The 19,480-nt window shown below is 37.1% G+C and overlaps 1 long non-coding RNA gene across 2 annotated transcripts in view; it reads right to left on the reverse strand.

The window, feature by feature from the left end:
• The window catches only part of LOC139589796 (uncharacterized), a 54,604-nt gene extending 41,756 nt beyond the window's left edge, over positions 1–12,848 (reverse strand). For both annotated transcript variants that reach the window (XR_011679135.1, XR_011679134.1), the window contains exons 1-2: positions 12,659–12,848; positions 8,163–8,221 (exon numbers count right to left, since the gene is read on the reverse strand). This is a non-coding gene — a long non-coding RNA (uncharacterized lncRNA). The remainder of the gene's footprint in view (positions 1–8,162; positions 8,222–12,658) is intronic.
• Positions 12,849–19,480: the final 6,632 nt, after the last annotated feature.

Raw genomic sequence — 19,480 nt, forward strand, 5'->3', positions numbered from 1 at the left:
AAGCAGAAACGTTACATGTGCTTTTAATAGCAGTGGGAGTAGTCCTAGAAGGGTTGGAAAGATTTTGGAGCAGGAAAGACTTCAGAGATGGAATTGGAGGAGGACTCAGAGTGAAGATGTAAATAACTCTGAGTAATGCAAAGGACAACTTGATTACGGTTTAAGCACATCTCTAGAGATATGTAAGGATTTAATACAAGGGGAATCTTCATCCAGAAGGAAAAAAAAATTAAAATTTCTACAAAATTGCAAATATCAACAGCTAAAGACTAAATTTGTATTCCAGATTCTCAGTGTTAACAGCATTGAAACCTCTAGGTGAAACCTCTAAGTGAGGTTTAGGGTAGATTATCCCCCAATGCAATTATCAAATGTGTTGAAAAAGATAATACTTATCTAATGATAGCTGTTAGATTTGAAGCAAGAGTTAATCCAGAGAAGGTCTATAGCCTGAGATGTGCAGATAAATTTTTTATTTTGGTCTACCTTGTTTCTAAAAAGAATTGTTGCGGTTCTTCGCACACTTGTGGGAGGGCACACTTGTGATACTCCTTAGGCTGTGGCGCTCCCAGCCTGGTCACTGCACAGCCAACATCCCCAGCAACAGCTTTCTACCTCCCATTAAGTGAAAGAAAGGGAGGGACTCTCAGGAGAATGTAACTGTTGAATGCCTACGCAGTGAGACCCAGCGTTGTCTCTCTTCTGGCAGCGTCAAGGATTCCTCTGGAGTCAGAAGAGCTTCTGAATTATGATTCAAAACAGCAGCATTAAAAACCTGCACCTTCTTTTTGACTGTACATGAAGTCTGGGATCCTGATGATATGTAGTGGGATGGCAGGACAGCCATCCACAAGCATTCTGTCTTTGCAGACCCTACTCCTTTCCTATAACCAGAATGGAGGCTGTATGTGCAAAAATGAGAGGAATGCTGCTTCTCTGTTTTCTCCTCAAAATCACACATTCTGCTGTGACCTTCCCTTGTGCTGTTTCACTTCCCTTGTTTATTTCTATCTCTTCACCTTGTTTGCAGAGTAGAGAGCCAGGATGTGAGAGGAATTGCTGGGATCCCTGCCTAGTGCAGAGAATTCTGCTCCTGGGGCTATTTTCTACCCTGATGGATCTGCCCACAGCTCTGCCTCTGCAGTGGATGTTTCCCAGGGTCTGCATTGGCTCAGTTTGTTCAGGCTTCATCACTAAACATCATGTTATACATTGGGATAATGCTTCTGTGCTGAGTGTATGCATTTGCCTAGCTGTGTGGGCACAACAGGCAGGATTAAAAGTGTTTTCCAAGGTTCAGCACTGAGCATATAATGACTGTCACAGGGGAGAGCCACTTCCCTAAATGATGAAAGAGCAACACGCCATTACACATTATTTAAACACTCTCTGACATCTCCTGCAAATGCATAGCCACAGAGGAGTGGCAAAGTGTGTCTTGCCACACAGCTACAAAAAAATCCAGTGTTTACTGCACTGAGGACAAGCATCCTCAGACCATGTCAGGCAGAGCATTATTACAGAGATTATGGACTACTCCTCATTCACCATGAAACCTGCCTTCCTCACTTCACTGTTAGAGGCCAGAGCAAAAACTATACTCCAATACTGAAGAGTTGGAAAGACCACCCTTTTCCCCTTTGCTTATCCCTCATCCATGGTTAGCACAGGAGACAGCATTAGCTCAGCACTAAAAGGGATGTTTTCACCAAGAGTAGATTAACTTCTGTTTGCCAAAAGCAGAAGACCTGTTGGTGAGTGCTGCAAGAGTCTGATGAAGTGGGATGCACCCTGGCACTGTGACCTAGCACTGAGATAGAATTTCAGGACTTTCCTGACCTGGCTGACACAAAATTATCCTAAGTGAAGATGGAAAAGATGAATGAAAATGTATGAGGCTGAAGATACCCTTTTGAACGGAGTTTTTTTTCATGATATTATGGAAGCAGGATTTAAGTATGTGCCCCTGATCTGTCTTGTGCATGTACATAAAGCACTACTATGCAAATCCTAGTTTAGAAGAAAAGTTTATCTTGACTTGTGCAACTAAACATCCCTGAAATCAGCAGGTACCACGAACAATACCTATTTAACAATAGAAACACTTTGTATTTCACTTCACAGTTACCTCTGAAAATAACTGGGATTTCAGACTGAACAGGAAGGTTAACACCAGCCACATATGAATTGATGTTTATTCTTAAAAATAATAATTAATCTTTCTAAATGTCAATCTATTTATATACAACAGAAATGAGTCACTCTTATTTCACATTAATGAGGAACCATCTTCTTAATGGCTTATGCAGACACAAATATGCTGCTTTCTTGAAGAACACAGCAATATAGAAAGAAACACTTCTGTTAAAATTCATGCATAATCAAAACAAATTGAATATCCACTTTTATTTCCATAGGGAACAGAGCTATAAAGATTAATGCTAGACAATGATATTTAATTAAAGGTTATTTACTTTATAAGTACTTCCATGTTTTCAAGAGTGGTCTCCTCATTTGAGACAGGAAGGTGTAATGCATTTCTGAGCCATCTCACAGTCGTAGGTGGGGGAGACCAGTTCTGATCACAGCACAGTGCTTACAGCGATACTGACAAACTGTCTAGAAAAATTTTTCACATTAAAGAATTCTGGTGTTAAAGAATTTAAATGCATTTTAATTGACTTTTCAAAATTCCATTTTTTATTCACAAACACACCTGAACAAAATAACAGGAATTCATTTTTATATGCATTATTCTCTCTGATGGCATGTTGTTGTACTGTACATATACTCCTCTCTTCATTTTTGAGAAACAAAATAAAAGGTTATGCTCTTCCAGGTAATAACCAAATAAGTTTCCTTTCCTTGGGGACTATGCTGTTGCTGCTTTCCAGACTATTTCTTTTTTTAATAAATTGCTAAATACTCAGTGAAATTAGAGGAACTAGTTTGTGTATGAATGCAGATACTGACATGAGGAATTAAAGGGAGTACAGAAGAAAATTGCACTGCATGGCACTTTCATTTGTTTTTTGAGCCTAAAATTTACAATTAGACTTTGGAACACCAATTTCTGAGAGAAGATTTATTTTTAGAATGCAAGAATTGTTGGGATATATGTAGCTGATGATTGTTTCTCATCAGTGTGAACACACAACCCCAAACCCAACACTTTCAATAACAGTTGTATTAGCCATCTACAGCTACAAGACTGCTTAAAATACACAAATAAAATGGCTTTATTTGGATTGTAATTAACATGGCAAATATCGCAATATTCTACAGGAAACAAACATTCCCAATCTATGTATTTTATTTCTTCTGACAACTGGCAAAGTATATTTTACTGCAGAATGCTTTATTGCTTCTTAACTATTCACCCTACACAGTATACATAAAAGCTTAATGAGTATAGCTGCATAAAAACTAATTTTAATGCTTTTAAAATCAATGGTGAACAAAATGTTGTTTAGATTGTTTTTCAAACAACTATACCACATCTGATCCTTTGAGGAAAAGCAATTACTTCTTCTTGTCATAGCCAATACATTTCTTCATTCTCCCATTTCAGCTGTACCATTCTTAGGGACCTTTACACTAGCTACAATGCAAACAGTTAAACATTTGAGCAAATATAAAAGAATATTGTTATTAAATGTCTAATCAATAAAATGCCACTTCCACTAATAGGCTAGCAGTGAGGAGGGCAAGAGGAGAAAAAATAAAGTGTTTTTTTTTTCCAAACTAACAAATAGTATATGCAAGTTTGACTAATGAAATATATCTTTAAGGAAAATTTACAGAAAAAAATTATAACAAAGGTATACAAAAATCTCTATAAAACAGATTCTATAATCTAGATTTAGCTCCTTCTTTTAACTACTCTGTGAGTAAATATAATCTTTTTTGTATTTTATAAAGAAACATCAAATGTAATCATTTTTGTAACTTTCAGCTGCTATAAATCATTGGGAACTTAATGCACACCTAATTTATGCAATCGCTTTGGTAGCAAGGAAATCATCATTGTTTAGTGTTTTGTATCTCTGTCATTCTCTAACAGAGAATTTTATTACAGTAGGCACCACAATTGTTGAGAGTTTCTTAGCATTTATATTAACGAGACCAATTTTTAAGGTATGTAATTCAGTCATAAAAACTGAGATCACAGCCTGAAAGAGTTATTTTGTGAATTTCCAAACATGCACGCGCACACACTCACAAAGACACACACACGCATTTTCTGGTTTAAATACTTGTTTTTCTTTCCCTTAACCTGTACTCCTGAAGTCTAAAAAATATATTCCTCCTTTTTTAGCAATTTTTGCAGGCCATCAGGCCAGAATACTGACCAGTTCTATGCCACAGTCAAAGAAATAAATAACAATAAAAACAACCAACCAAATGGCTGAGGTATTGAGTTTTATAAAGCATCCTTAACACATGCATGAAAGTCACTTTCCATATGCAGTTGCAATGCATTCAGTACTATGTTTCAGAAATAGAAAAACATACATCTTATTAAATGTGCACTGCTGTTCATAGGTTTTTTTCTAAACACATTCATGAAGTGTGTATTGAATCCATAGTAAGAGTTGTGCAGAAACATTACTAAATATGCTTGTGTATAGCCCACATTCTCCTGTCATTGCCACACAGCCTCTGTTGGCAATGTTACAAGTAGGTGTTTCTTTAAAAAATCATGTTTCAGAAGTTTTTTGTGTGCAAGGGCTGCAGTTTCAAGCTCTGCTTTTACCACAATACTGCAGCTGGGTTTGGGGCAACTTGCTCTTACCACTGTAATTAATTCAGCCATTTGGAAAGAGGGTTTTGTGGAGCATTTGCTTAATCTCCTTCTGTAGCTGCCTGTCCCAGTAAAAATCTTCAACATCACAGGTCTTGTAATTTCTAAGCAGAGTTATGTAAGTGCTTCTTTTGTAATGATTTTGTTTCTTCCTTCAGCATGTAAATAGTTAGACAGTAATAGACACAACACAACCTGAGAACAAAAATACAGGCCCAGCCACTTCAGTTAGGAATTAAGTAAAAAATCAGGGGGATAAAGAAAAAAAAAAAAAAAAAAGGGAGAGATTAAATTTCAACTTTAAGGTAATAAAAGATGGAGATGGAGGTGCCAATGAAATCTGCCGAAACTAAATTTCAGAAGCACGGCTTTCTCATCTTGAAATGTTACACCCATAAAAGCAGCCTATAAAATTAATCTACCTGGAGATTTTCCATGTTAAATCAGCTCAGAAATAACTTTTGAGCACTTATGGCATTATATCTAAAATACATATTCTCCTGTTGTCCATATATCAAAATCCTGTATATTTTGAAAAATAAGCTCCGAGCTGCACTGAAATGTTTGTATTATAAGAAAGAACAGTAATAAAGTATATCACTTTCAGAGGGATTTGACATTTGTAAGCGTTCTCTAAAAATTTGCATTGGGTTGCAGTATTGGGTGAGTATGCTGCTTAAAGCTTCCTAAATTCACTTTTTTTGAAGATAAGTATATGGGACAGTGAAAGGCAAAAAAAAAAAAAAAAGGCAAAAAGCATATATTTTCAACCTGCATCCAAAAATGAAAGTCCTAAAATGCTATTGTTACCTGTTAACCAGAGTGAAGCATGGTCCATTCATATAAACTCTTTCATTCTGTTTGCTCAAGGGAAAGGGACATTCAATATGAGAAAGAGAATATGAGTGAAGTAATTTCCAAAGAAAACAAACATTTACTTCTCACAGGAAAATAATGTGCATTTTCAGTTTGTCAGAACTGAAAACAAAGAGCATTTAGATAACAGTGTTCATATTCTAATCAATTTGCTCAAATCGGGTTTTGTAAAAAATAACATGAGGTTCGTAATAATTTGTGCAAATTCAAAGGTAGCATTTTTTTCCTGCCTAGAAGGCTGTAATAGGCAAAGTAGCTGATACAAGTAGAGAAGGGAAAAAAGAAAAAAAAAAAAAAGATGAGAAAAAGATTCCATACATTTGGGTCCTGTCCAAGAACTTTACCACATTTTGCAGATTCTCAGTTTTCAAATAAAGGTGTCTTAGCCCTTTGAATTGTGGAGATATTCCTGCCTCTGTAAATCAATGTGTTGTTTCTAGCCAGCCTTGCAGAAATCTGCCTACAGCCAGTCAGACAGAAACAATAGGAGTGACAATTATATGTACTCTTTTCCCTCCCTCCAAAATTATTGTGGTTTTGCCTTAAAATTGCATGGAAATTTTATTAAAGGATGTGTTAGTGTTCAAAACACTAAGTTAGAATTGAGCAGGGGTTGCACTGCAAAAGCACATATAACTAAAGTTTACAGACTCCTTTTTTTGCTTATACAATGTCAGTTTGTGTTACTTTTATCAACTGAGCATTGCAGATTAGTCAGGGAGATAAATTCTGTAAGGAAATAAATTTGGAATGAGCATTTGGATTTTATCAGGTCTGGATTTTTAGTCAAATATGGTGTTTCAGGCAAAGTTATTGAAAAGGGGAGAAAAAAGCCAGTTGCAGACTGAATTGAACCAAGTCAAACCACTGTTAATGCACTGCATTCCATGCAGGAAGCAGCTTCAGAAAATCTTGATTAATGTGATAAAAAATGTATTGGTGAAATATCTCAGCATTTCAACCGACATAGCTGAGTTCAGGACATGGTCCAATCCTTTCTTTTTTTTTCATTTGCTCACCTGAAACTCCCATTAAAATCTATTTTGCCTTCATGTTCCAGCTGTTTATAAATTACCTTAATTTACTTCTCCAAAAATCCACCTGAACTTCAGTGAAACATTTGGTTTCACAATTTATCAAGTGTACAAAGGTGGTGTGGTACAGCATGTTGTTAATGTGCTTTATATTTCTGAATCTGGAAGCTCTCAGCGAGTTAAACATGTACACTCACGTTTCTGACACATTTATCCGCAGAACGGGTTCAGAGGTGGACATTCTTTGATGTGAAATCAAGGTGCTACAGAATTCTGCAGAATCTATAGAAATACCTCCACAGATTTTGCCAAAAAACCTCAGCAGATTTATATTGGCCCTGCCAATGACTTTCTGTTTAACTTGTAATCAAAACAACTCAAACCCAGTTACTGTTTGCATATCTGCCAAGCCTCTCAATTTCAGCAGTAGGCAGCAGACTCTCAGTATGACAGCCTGTCTTTCAGATTCAAGCTGAATCTGCCAAGGCTCCACTACAGAGGCAACTGGTAAATTAAATGCCAACAAGCAAGGACATTCATGTACCTTTACACTCTGCACATGAAGAGACATCACAGGCCTCTTCATTCTAATGGGTGCTTTGTGTATTTTGGGCTGCAAAGTAAAGAGTGCCTGCTCTTATGCATAATGAAACCATTGCATATATATTAGTTTAGCTGTATTGCTCTAATTCTATGGTCACAAATTACCTAAGAGGTTTTCCTGTTACAGAAAACAAGAAAATCCTTTTGTTAGTGAAATTAACCCACTGAAATAGAGCAGAGAAAGAAAAAAATCAACTTTTAAGCCCTCTTCCACCTAAAGACAGCAGATAACATTATGTAGCCAGGTTACAGCAGAGTCATTGTCAAGGGTAACCGAAAAAAAGAAACAGTCAAAATCGTACTGTCAAATCTTTAATTCTCTTGTTCATAATATGGGCACGCTCTCTGATTCTGAAGAGGAGGATCTTTTTAAAACCATCAGTACTACTGATTATTCTTTATACCAAGCAGAAGATATTAATTACATTTATGTAATATTGACTCTTATTAATACCTACAACTTGCATGAGACTTTTTGATTATTGATAGCTGATGCAGTCTCTATTGCCAAGCTTAGATTGTATTAGAGATTTTGAGTGCACAACCATAATACAACCAGAGATATTAATACCACTGAGCATAAATAACAGTACTTGACAGACTCAAGTAGGGGGAAAAGCACTAACACTGGTTACTCTAATGGATAGAATAAATGATAGAATCATATAATGAGTTTACAGCAGCCAGGTTTAGTGAAATCTATTTCTGAAGTAGGAAGGGAGGGGGGAAAAGGTAGTAGTTTTGGTAACAGAATGAGGGTATGAACACATTAAAAATTAACAGGGTGTTTTCAGATAATTGAAAGAAAAAGCACCGGCATGGGAAATTTAGCTGTTGTAACTCACATGGCTCTACAGTGGGCATTATCACTGTATCCTGTCATGGATTTAATCTGCCATCACACCTGTAAATGAAAGAAAGAAGTATGAGCTTCCCAAGAGTTCCTACAATAACATGAAAGGGTTTTCTTTTTCTTTTTCTTTTTTTTTTTTTTTATAGAGTGGGGGAGAGAAATATTCAGTTATTGTTGTGCAAGTGTCTTTTTTATTTACTGTAATTTGGCAGACACATCTCTGCAAGATTTCAGAGTTAAGAAAGTGGAAAACTTTGACGTTCCTTTGACTTGAGCTGGTTGAGATGTATCTTCTTAGTAATTGTAGAAAAATATTAGATTGTTGCAGCTGCCTGGTGATAGCAGTGAACTGTGCTTCATTTTACAGTGCCAGTTCTTCCTTTCTCCACTTCCATCCAGCATCTGCAGTACTTACCTTTGTCACACCAAGATTTACTTTAGCTGGAACTTTGTCAGGTATCCCCAAAAAGATGACAAACTAAAATGAACCTATAATTGTAATATGAGCCTGAAGGCATGTACTTGGTGGGAAAGAATTCACCTTCTATGGACACACACATGGGGGTAATATTACATGGATATTTGCAATTCCAGACCTCACAATTTTGTTAACCAATGAGTAAATCAGTAGGCAACCAGTCATGCTCTTTTGATGTGTGACATAATCTTTAGCTTGAACTCGTCATTTCTTGATTTTATGTTATTTCTAGGGCCTGATGCAGTGTTCACCGAAGCTACAAGAAAAACTCTTGTGAATCATCGAGACTGCAACATCAGGTCCCTGAATCAGTCCTTCCCCTTCCATTTATTAACAGTATTTTGTAATTACGTAAGTGAAATCTGTCAATAATAATATGTGCTTAACAGTGGAAGTTATAGGCATGTGTGCTTCAAAATTAAAAAAAAAAACCCACAGCTCCAGAAATCCTTGTGTTCTCAAGTTCCCTTTTTCTCTACTCCTTTATTTCAGCCACCTGTCTGTAGGCTGGAAGTTTGTTGCTGGCGAGCCTGAGATAGGGATGGTGCAGCCATAGGACCGGCAGCTGAAAATCTCATGTATCTCTGGTATATAAAGACACGCTATCCCCTCCCTGAGGCCTACCTAAGTTAGAACATAAAGTGCAAGTACATACAAGTTAAAAATAATGAAACTTCTCCAGTTTCCCGGAGCTACTGAATTTGACTTCTGCGAACAGATATTTCGATGTAAATATTCTCCCAAACCTAACTTTAAACAATCCAGTTCTGTTTGTCTCTGCTAGATGTGTTTTGTTAAAGCCTTTTTTTTTCTTTTACAGTAAAAAATTCTCATTGAAAAAATGATTAATAGATGCAGTTTAGGGAACAAAAAAACCAAAAAAACCCCAAAACCAGCAAAAAACCAAAACAGAACAAAACGCACACATACATAGTTTTCACTAATAATAGGGTAATAATTTCCTAGTTTGCATTCTGACCCACCCGAGGGCAACTGGCTTGGGGCTGGGGGAGGGGAGCAGAGCTGTGTGATTAAAGGGTTAATATTCAAATGAGAAATTTGCAAGGCCTGCATAATGGAACTGCCACCCTGATAACAATAGGAATTTTTAACAATATCGAGCCTTGTTAGCAAGAGAGTTACAAGCATTGAGGGCAATCAGTGTGTCTTGTCAGTTTCTTTTTATCTACCATCTCCAACCGCCAAGGAACCGAAATGAAGCACTTTGGAATTATCAATTTCAGCCACATTTGCATAACAAAGCCCCCGAGGAAGAGGCATGATAAATGTGAAGGACCCCTCTTGGAAAAGGAACTGTCAACCGCGCCCCGAAAGATTCTCCGACCGAGCGCATTCTCGGGGATTGTAGTCAGCGAAAATAAAATGAAAGCATTAAAGAAAGTCATTCTCTCAGAGAGAAAAATCTCCCCCTCTGCACAGAGAGAACTGGATGAAATGACATTATGCATATGAAAATGTCCAGAAAGATGTTTGATTTATGTATGCATTAGATGCAAATTCCATTACCGCACGCGCGCTGTTGTGTGATTTGGCTCTGAACACATCACTGCCCTGATCAAATCTGATCTCATTAATTCCGACAAGGAGAGAGAGAGGGAATTGAGAAGAATTTATGGCCTGGACACTTGAAAGAAGTAAATTGTAATTCTGTTTAAAGCTGTAGCGAACCTTTTAAACACCTTTTATTGTAGAAAAAAGCACTTACTTTTATAACACTGTTAGAACTTACTTAATCTTGTACTTGGAACTTCTAGTCCTCATTTAAAAAAATCTATGACCTTGTTTGGTGGGGGGGTGGGAGAGGAGAGAGAGACAGAGACAGAGACAGAGAGAGAGAGAGAGAGCAAAAAATACGCCTGTCTTAGACTGAAATCCAGCAGAAGCATCATAATAATATGATCAAAGAGGACCTATTGACTATCTGAATAATCGTGTGAAAATTGTGCTCTGCTGGTGTATGTTTATTTTTAAACAATCTTTTAATATCCTCAAATCAAATGTCAAATACTTTACAAGTGTTTTTATGAGAGATAGACATTGCATGCTTAAAAATGTTATTAATTGTGATCTAGATTAAAAAAAATGAGCACATGTTTTATAACAATATTCTCAAGCACTGCAGTGGTGTCAGCTAAAACTGATATGTGTTCCATTCTGAGATACAGACAATTTAAAGACAAAAAAAAATCCATATCTTTGCTAAAAAGGAAGTATATTACTGTAGGGGGAAAAAAATGTTTCTTACATTAATAAAGATTCTTATCCTTGTTTTGCTCCTGAGAAAGACCTTAATAACTCATTTCCTCCCTTCATGAAAGATAATCACCCTTCATGGGTGAGATATCCTGTATTTACTTGATACCAAGTGTAAAACTGAAATAGTGTCTCAATATGTTATTGCATTGTATAATCAGTGTTCCTCCCCCAACATTCATGAACCCCTAGGGTGCTTCATAGCCTAGAATAGTTTCATTTCTGTTATGCATCTTCCGTTTTAGTGAGATATGATGAAGTACCTCCCCAGAAAAGAAGAGAGAGGGAGAGAGTGAAAGAAAAAAAAAAAAAACACAAGTGCCCCTTGATTCCTAAAATCTTAGTTGCCTATTACGATTCATTTACAGAGAAACGAATGATTTCTGCAGTCTCCCCAATGAAGCCTGCAGCTTTCTTTGATAATCTGATCCAATTGAAGTAACTGTTGAGCAAATGTTACCCAAAGATAAAGAAAACTTACAATTTATTGTATATATAAACACAACACAATAACTTGTAAGTAAACCACGTGAACACAAAACTTGCAGGTAAACCATGAGGATGTATTTTAAGCATCATTCACATTTTCAATGGTTAATATTGATTTCTTGCAGAGGTTTTTTTCTCAATCTTTCCTCACGCAGAAACTATGTGTTTACATATCCAAAGGCAGAAAAATGTTACCCTTTGAAATGTTATTTTAGTATTTTTGGCTACCAAATTCAATCATTAGCTTATAAAAAAGGGAACACAGACCTGATTTATGTAGAAATTTCAATGGAATCCTAAGTATGCATTCAAAAATCACTTTGCAGAAACATGCAGACATTATAATATATAAATGAGTACAGATATATCCTGTCATTTTATTATTGTGTCCTCACTATGTACACATTTCTGTAGAAGTGTTTGAAAGTGCTTATGTGTACATGAAAAATAGCAGAGAAATACATTTTGTAAGCTTATAATAAAGTGGGCATTTGTTAAGGTGAATATGAATGCTGCTTTTTGACTGTACTAAATCGAGTACACTGAAACATGCAGTGTGCATTGTGCTGAGAGCATGAAACAACTTAGCAATTTGTATATCTAAAATATAATTATGTACGATGCAATATTTATCTGACCGAGAATTCTAAAGAATTATTTCTTCTGAATAAGCACTCTTTCCATTATTAACTAGAGTGTGGATTACTTTACGTTATGTTTAAGGGGAAAAAAAATCACTCAGAATATTCCTTGCGTGTTGACTTTCAGAAAATTAGAACAGTGTGAGAGAAACTGTAATTGCAAAATTTGGTTTGGTGTTTTACATAAGGTTATCTCCCTCCTCCTGCATACCCTTTAACATATCACTGAATGCATTTTATTAAAATATTCAAGCCACCTGTCCATTTGAAGCTGTTTCAGTTATCACCCAAAAATAAAAGCAATTTTGTACTTCAGCACACAAGAACCCAGAAATAAGTTTCCACTACTGGTGGCTAATTAAGCAGACTGGGCTTGCTGTCCCTTTAAAAAAAAAAGACGAAGGAAAAAAAAAAGCCCAAGCCAAACCACAACAACAACAAAAGAAACCACATCCTTTTTGCCACCCTAACCCCTCCTCCTGGTCCCCCCCAAATACACACAGAGACACACAGACTACCCTTCAATGAGTGGTTCAGGCTCCCTGATTAAGGTCATGCCGTTTGTTCATTACTGGCCTGGCTAATGTGATTGAATTGGAACAATACCTTTGAACTCCTTGGCTCTGATCTGCATACTAATTGACTCTCTTGTCCTTGGTAGTGACCTTGACAGGCTTTCCACCACTCTCAGAATGGCTGACCAGTTTCTTATCAAAAGTTCCTAGTAAAAAAAGCCCCAACCCCAAAATACGAATTAGTCATTTATACTACTTCTCTCTGTATTCATATTTCCTTATATACCACTAGAAAAAGCAAAATTTTTACTCCCTAGCTCCCCCTGGATGCTTATTAATACTTGAAAATCACAGTGTCACTTTAAAGTACTGAAACAGTGACAGCATTGTTTTGAAAGAGTTCATTGTTGCAGCTCAAAACACATTTTACTCATATTTTCAGGTGGCTTTTTTCCTTTTTACACAAAGAGTTGCAGTTTAACTCATGGACCTTTACATCATCAAAATTTTTCTTTTTTTTAATAGAAAAAAAAATCTTTGTTGTAACCTAAGAAAACAGTACAAATTAGTTTCCTTTTCAGAATTTACATTAGCATGCTAACAGTCTGCATTTCAACAGGTTCTAAAGTAATAGAAATACTGTGGTTTCAAACAAAACAAAATCAAGCCATGCAGAACACTGCATCTAGAAAATGCCAGGTTTAAGGTAGTGAGCTAAGGATTTTACTTTTCTATCTCTGGGGCTCTTAGAGCAATGTATTTCTCTAGAGAGACAAGATTTCTATACAGAAGACATTATTAAGCACTGCACCAATATTTATGAAAGAAGCATTACAGGAGAATATTCTTCTGACTGGAAAGGAGAGGTTTACTTCACTTTTACTGGAGTGGAAGTCTTCCTTGTGAGACAAGTGTCATCCTCAGTGAACTTTTATTCTTAAAGTAACGAAGTAATAGCTAAATCAAACTAAAATTACATATCACCAAGAAAAAAGAGATGGAAAGTATAGCAATGAATGTACTTTGTCAGGCGGTCCACGAAGATCCGCTTTAAGAAAATCTATATTCTTTCTTTAATATTCATTCTTACTTAAGATGAAATCTACTGCAGGAAAACAGCTGGAATTTTAAAATAATTTAATAACACCTTGCACTTCTCTAGGTTCTCAAAGGGCTTTAGAAATATGAAGGAATTAATATGTAATATTACCAGGTGAACTATTATTATAGAACATTAATAATAAACTGCAAATATACAAATGGTAAATCAAACTACAAAAATTTTAGCACACATTTTTCATGTAATTTCCATTTTTATTCTGCTTGGGTGACCAGATCAGCTGTTCTGAAAAAAGTCTCAAAACAGAGGCTTTCACTACAGAGAAATTATTTTTTTCGTTTTTAAGGCAATAATATCCAAGTACTTTGACAGACAAGAGCTCACAAATTTGGCATCCAGTTCAAAACCATTATAGAAATAAGACATAAAATTCAGATCTTGGCCCAAACTTCCCTGAAAATTCAAGAACAGCCTGAATCAAAAACTCCAGTACGAATTCCAAAATTTTATTACAAAGGAACGTGTGGGGCTTGGTTTGGTTCCTATGACTGCTTCTGCTCAATACAGGAGTATGGAGACAGGTTTCTCATGGCCCCACTCGAGTCTGCACACATTATCTGCACTGTCCTTGCACTGCTGGGGAAAGCCCTGGCTCTGTCAGGACCCCAGGTGGTGCTGAGACAGGAGAGGCAGGGAGGGCAAGGTGCAGAGTCCAGCATCTGCAGACACCTGCAGCAGCAGCAGTGCAGGGAAAAGCTGCAAGCAGGACCCCTGCCACAGCACAGGCTGAGAAGAGGCACGTGCAGGTAGCTGGATCTGTGAGCAAATTAAATCTCCACAGCACCACACAAGGGATGCAGGACAGAAGAACACATTTTTGAAGGTATTTCAGTGCCTCAAACACATACAGACAGTTATAGGTGTTTTCAAATTCATCTGGGCCAAATTCTTACTGACTTCATTTTGCCTTGAGACCCTACAATCAGCAGCAGAACGGGTGAAGTCGGCATTTATATAAATTACCAATCAATTTTTCTCACCAAAAATAACACTGATTATATAAAAATGTAACATTTTTTGGTATTCTGAGACCTTCTTAAAGTTTACTGTGCACTAAAATATACCAGGTGTCCCTGCAGCAAAAAGCACGCAGAGGAGGTTTTTTTTGCAAGAGTACTTAAAAGCAAAACTGCAAAGGAAAGGTTAGCTAGAAAGAATGCATCCTATGAAATAAGGCTCTGCTCTCTCATAGATTTTATTTTTTTTCTCACAATTTGTCCATCTTTGGTTTTAGGACACAATCAAAAACTGGTATGCCCATCACTGTCACTATTTAATTTTATTTAAGCAGTGAGCACCACCTACTGCAGGGGAAGATTGCAACCTATTTAGTCACTACATCAATCACTTCCTATAATAATTTGTTTTCCTAAAGCTGTTATTGCTGAAGTTCTGACCAGACCTATTTATAGATTTCATATGAGATAGGAGTTGATTACTGCTCAAAATGGAGTTTTTGTGAGCTATCTGTAACACATCTAGGCCTTAGATACTAACCAGCTAAAGGAAAATGAAAAAGATCGAATAAATTAACCTAGTATATAAAGCCAGTCTCCAAACAAAGGCAGCTAGTGGGAGAAATTAGTTTGTTTTACTCTCGATACTTGATCTGTAACTAAAACATTAGAGAAACTGTTCACTGACTGGGGTAACAGGTAACAGCTGTTCAACTCCTTAAAATAATAAATAAGTGAGTTTTAGCACTGAGTTTGTTGCACTTCTATATGAGCAATAGATTTGGTTTAGGAAAAAGGAAGGAAGGGCACAAGAAGTCTCTCTCCTTTCCCATATCAGAAGACAGGCATCACTTAAGTGGTGCTCAGGCACCCTCTTCTCACAGCAGATGAAACCCCCTCACCTGCTCACCTCTTATCCATTTTCTCACAACTGCCCCTGCCTGCTCACCTAACCTGATTCAATAAAAACTATTTCCTTAGCCTGCATCAGTTTGGCTGCCTTGGACTGCAAAGTCATTCTGTGACTCATGCCAGTAGACCCAAGGAGGCAGTAACTTTCAGCAGGAGCCTGGGTGTGAGCTGAGGGGATACTTAAGCAGGAGAAATCAGGGTACCATCTGCAGCCAGAACAGGCTGTCTGACTGCAGCACAGAGCTGTTGCCAAGCTATGCTAAGTTACTCTGGTCACAGAGGTTCCTCAATGGCTTCTGTCTGTGATGGAAAGACAGAGGAAATCTGAGCTCTGTCAGTCCTGGTCCTGCTGTCACAGCCAGGATAAAAGTAAAGATCCTCCCTACTTCTGAGGATGAGGCAAATGAAATGCTCAGTTGAATACCTCACTGGGCATTGCACATGCCTGCACAGTGCAACTGCAATGTATGTTAATATGTCAGAGGACTATTAAAAGAAAAATGTCAATATAACCAAAACACCTGCAAAACAATATAGACTTCTGCTTCTAGCACTTATCGTTTTTTACTTGCAGCTGACGTGATGTTGGCAGAGTAAGGCAGAAAAAAACATCCCCTCCAATTTCATCAGAATGACAATTATCTTGATTTATTTCAGAACATTTAGCAATATATATATATATATATGTAGATACATACAGATTATAAAAATTAATCCAAAATTTTCTCTGTGCCTTTCTGTCCAAGAAGAGCACAAGAAAACTAACACGTGACAGCTGTGGAAATGCATAGAACAAGGCACACAGCAAGTGTGGTGATGAACAAGGTGTAGTAACCAGAAAGAAAAGAACATAATGAAAGTGAAAAGTATTAATTATTGATAAGGGACAGGTAATTACCACACTTCATATCTGCCTACCAGCTATAAGGATAGAGAAGACATTTTTTAGCTAATAGGTAGAGTGGTGGGTGTTTGCTCTTTTGGCTCTGTAGGCAGGTTCTCTTCTTCTTTACTGGCTGGCACTGTCACATACAGGCTATATTATTCCAGGTAATTGTCAGAAGTCTATTGAAATCACTTAAATAACAATAATAATAAGAAGAATAACTATTACATTCAGATCTGATCAGAATACACGTTAAAACAAAAGTCCAAGACTAAAACACATTCCTCAACTCAGATATTTACTATAAGGAAGACAGATAATCACATGAAAAGAGTCCATTATTTTACTTCATATAAAAGCTATAGTGAGAGATTTATAGCCAGGAGCAAACTTTAAAACAATTGAAACCAATGAGAGTGTAAATACCAAACATAATATGTGCGAACACTCACATGCAGAACTTAGGATATACATTACATGTATCATGCAGAGTGGGTAAAAAAGCTTAAGTAAATTCTGAACATTTACCTTCTAAACAGAGAGCTGAGGCATGTCTCATTTGCTTTTGCTCTTTTCCAGTTTTATTCCATCCCTTGCTGTACTGCTTTTGTCCACTCATGCAGTAATTTCTTATTTAAGAGGATAATATTTCTCACCATTTTATTTCAATCACCATCCCTTAATGACTACTTCTTTTTTAATTGAATAAAGACTTCTATATTTACCATTTAATCTAAAAGATTAGCATAAAACCATGTGACAGCAATATAACAACAGCAAAGCTGAACCTCAAGGCACAAACTCTATGCTGTTAGTTATCCCTGACACACTGTAATGAGAACATTCATAACAAAATCCTTCTTAGTGGTAATGCACCTGTCTTCAGGCTTGCAACATATTTGTTGTCTCCAAGCTATCTTGATAAATGTCAAGTTGGTTTTCATTCCTTTTTGTTTAAAAGTGGTTTTAAGTTGGTAGGTTGATGAAGAAAGCATCAACATAAGTTCCTGCACTCTTTTTTCTGATATGGCAGGAGTTGAGCTATCAGCTGGTTAGTGGCCAAGAGATTCTGGACTTCTGATAGTCCTCTGACTTGTCAGCCTCTGGTCAGATATGAATCTGCTGATATTCACACTCATGAGAAATACCATGTTCATGCCCAAGAAATCAGTGGGCCATTATGCTGTGTAACAAAAGCCCAGGTGCTAAAGCAGTTCAGTGTCCTCCAAGCTGTCCTCCAAAGCTTCTCTCAAGAGCCACATCCTGGCTACACCCACCTCATGCAAACAGCTGAGGAGTGCTGAGCCCTTGTTTGGACTGAAGGACAAGCCAGACCACCATTCTGGGTCTCTGTTTACTTGCTTCAGAAAGTCCCCTCTCTTTTAGTATCTTTGTGTTGCCCTTTCACTGAGTGGAGGCACTTGTTTAGCAGTACAAGACAATCCCCAACCTTTCAGGTTATAAAAGGTGCCATTTTTCTAACATTTCTTGCTCCTGTTAGTTCACAAAGCAGAAGACTTAAAGGGCCTTGTGCCATGAGGATATTCATGAGTTCAGTGATTCCCAGACAAGGGATTGTGACCTCTGGTGACATGAAAGAGATTCAAAAATGTAAAATGCAGCAGCTTTCATCTGACAAGCTGCAGCTGAACAGGGAAGTAGACTATGATGTTTGCCAATGTGTAGGTGCCAGAAAATGGGTACTGGCAGCTAAATCACTTGCCTACCCGAAAAAAAATTTGTTTTCCCTGAAGTACCTACTGTGAGCATAACTGCCTAAAGATATATACTATAGGCTGAAAGCCTGACCTCTTAGTCACTTTTTAAAAATTGAATTTGGAGGAAAAACAACCTCAAAAACAGCAGCATGGGGACAATGAAATTAGCACACAGAGAAACAGCTATCAGATGGGGGCACCACTGTGACAATCTAGACCAGTTCCTTTGACTAGGGTTAGATTAGTCATCTCTGCTCCTTCAACAAAATTCTTTTTCTAGAGGTCATCAACCTTCAGCTTGGTTGGCCAGGATGGTCCACAGGAAGTCCCTTAAGGGCACACAGTAGAGCTCAGGGGCTGGGAGACAAAGCACAACTTTGGAGGGGCACCTGTGAAAGGCAGAGGCTCCCACACCTTCCACACTCAACAGGGCTGAGAAACTACGGCTTTGTGCAGAGAGATGATACCTCCAAAAAGGTGATTGGCAGCATCTTGTTCTGTGAAAGGCAGTATCTCCCAGCTCTTGCTGAGTTTCAAACAGCATGCTTGACTTCTAATTTGGGAAAGAAAAATACCATCTGGCACCTCAACTTTGAAAAGTTGCCAACCTTGACTTACTCTCTGAATCTTCCCCAGGAAATCATGGGAACTACCTACCAAGAAAATCATTACAAAGTGTGAACAAGGCTCACACGAGCTAGCTGCATGTAATCTATCACAATGTCTCTTTAAATAGAAAAATAACTGATTTTTGGGGCAGTTTAGTCAAGCAATCACCTTAAGAACTAGCTTGAATCTCCAGTTCCGACTCCAGCTGGAAGCTAATGAATCACAACTGCAAATTCTTGGTGGATTTTCAGAAAAAGGAAAAAAAATTGTCTTTTCTAAATTAAGAAATTGAAGATGACAATTTTAGAAGGATGGTTAACAATGAGCACTGCAGGATCATGCTGGATAGCACTGGACAACATAAGCATTTGATTCATGTTTGTACTCATTAGAGGCTTATTTGTGTATTGTTAAGAATACTATTCTTTGTATATAAAAATATTCTAAAATAAAAAACATCAGAAGAGTCAGTTTGTCAGAAGAAAATGCATTCATGTCAGTGAAAGGACTTTTAAATTGAAGTCAATAAAGAATGAAGAAGAAAAATCTAAGAAAAGGGAAAATCTGAGAAGAGAAATACACATTTTGTTCTTCACTACCTCATTATTTGTAACCAGTGATATGTAAACTTCATATTATAATACAGGATCGATTGAGATGCAAATATCTGAGCCCTAATTGTATACATGGAAGAAAGAAAACAGTGAAAATA

The sequence above is a fragment of the Agelaius tricolor genome, unplaced genomic scaffold, assembly GCF_023055355.1.
Source record: "Agelaius tricolor isolate 1412-34295 unplaced genomic scaffold, bAgeTri1.0.p SCAF_5, whole genome shotgun sequence".
Taxonomy (NCBI): Eukaryota; Metazoa; Chordata; class Aves; order Passeriformes; family Icteridae; genus Agelaius; species Agelaius tricolor.